Source organism: Penaeus japonicus, unplaced genomic scaffold, assembly GCF_977035675.1.
Source record: "Penaeus japonicus unplaced genomic scaffold, GWHDUDI00000001_assembly GWHDUDI00000015, whole genome shotgun sequence".
NCBI lineage: Eukaryota > Metazoa > Arthropoda > Malacostraca > Decapoda > Penaeidae > Penaeus > Penaeus japonicus.
This window is the reverse complement of record NW_028234417.1, coordinates 4,227,291-4,229,331: the sequence shown is the minus strand read 5'-3', so window position 1 is coordinate 4,229,331 and position 2,041 is coordinate 4,227,291.

Sequence of the window (2,041 nt, the reverse complement as noted above, 5' to 3'; positions counted from 1 at the left end):
GAAAGGGAGAGAGAGAGAAAGAGAGGGAGAGAGAGAGAGAGAGAGAGAGAGAGAGAGAGAGAGAAAGAGAGAGAGAGAGAGCAGGATTAGTGAGGGCAGGGGGAGACAAAGGCACAAAGACAGACACAGAGGATGAGAAAAGGAGCGACAGAAATTTGATCTTTTATATACCGCTAAGAGCTGGCCTTTCTTCACTGAATATTCACAATCTGGTGCCGAAAGTACAACCTTTCAGCATTTCTCTCCCAATGCATTTTATGACATAGGGAGAGAAATCTTCCTGAATATGTATTTTCTTTTGCCGGTAGCCAAGGGGTTTCAGAATGCTCTATATACTTTCATTCCTGTTTTCAGAAGCAAGTTGCTCCTTTCTGACCTTACATGTCTATTAACTACCATCACATCAACCATAAACATTGTTATAAAGATGACGTAACAGAGAGTTAAATATCTTTGAAAGGAAATAACTTCAGAAAACGGTCTTCCGTAGCATAATTTGTCTTCATTAAATATTCATTATGATTTTGGTAATGCAATCTAAATACTACCTCGCCATGTTACTAGACATATGGTTGTGGCCGCTACATTTACAGACCAATAAGATAATTAACTAGGGAACTAGATCTCCTAAGCACAAAATGCGTATCAGTCCTAAAGTTCACGTGACGCCGTTCTAAGCAAGATTAATGACCTGACTCTCCCATGGTCGCATTTTCACCTATTTCCTCAAAGATGGAGGACGTACAGATAAAGTTAAAAAAAAAAAAAAAAAAACGCGCGGCTATTGCCATCATTCTTTTAAGGTAGTCGTACATTTGTTTCTGATATTGAGAGTGATGGTAAGAATTATTTTTAAAAAGTAATATGGCTGTGAAAATGAAAACAAAAACACCGAAGTTCTCAGCTCTTGTACAGTGTAAACAAATCACATGGACTCGGGTATTATAACTTATACAAAATAAGTGAATTAAATTTTAATTTAGCTATAAACGTTAAAAGATCCAACTCTCAACTAAAAGGTTTCAGTCATGAAAATCCACAAACAAAACAAAAAAAATCCTGTTGGTCAATCATGTTAAAATTTTGTCCACTAACATCCAGCAGTTCTTATATTATGACTTCTTAGCATATTTGCTTCAGGAATTTTTCAAAATCATCAGAGTCTACAATTATTTCGCAGATGGCCATGCTCACTTTCATAGTGACATTGTGAGGACACTGACACAATGGCCCATATGGTCTCTACTATATACAGACAATAATGATAATGATGATGAAGATGAGGATGAAGAGAAGGAGGAGGAAAAGATGGATATTGATGATGATGATGGCAATGATGATGATAAGGGGTGGGGGGGGGTATGAAATGATGATGAGAAGGATGAGGAGGAGGATAATGTTGATAAGGAAAAAGAGGAGTAAGATGATTATAATAATGATGACGATGGTGATGATGATGATGATAATAATCGTGAGGAAGGGGATAATGGTGATGGTGATGGGGATGGTGATAAGGTTGATGATGATGACGAAGAGAAGGAGAGGGATGATAGTAAAGATGATGATAATAATAGTAATGGTGATAGTATTAATATCGTGCGCATGTTAATATTCACAATGATAACAGCAATGACAATAATAGCAATGATAATTATAATGATAATAATGATGATAGTGATAATAATGATCACAATAGTTATGATGATAGTGATAATGATAATAATAATGATGAAGATGGTGATAATGATGAAAATAACGTAAATAATAATCATAAAAAAAAACAATTTTGAAAACAAATTAAAAATATGAGAACAATTAGTCCGCTACAAAATAAATCATGTGGATATCTCCGTGATTGATGGGTAATTTTTTTTTCATGGCACAGCCATTAATTACTTAACACGGTATGGAATCACCCAAACAAAAAAGGCTAAATGTAGCACACACACACACACACACACACACATACACACACACACACATACACGTACACACACATACATACACACACGCACACACATACACAAACACACACACACAT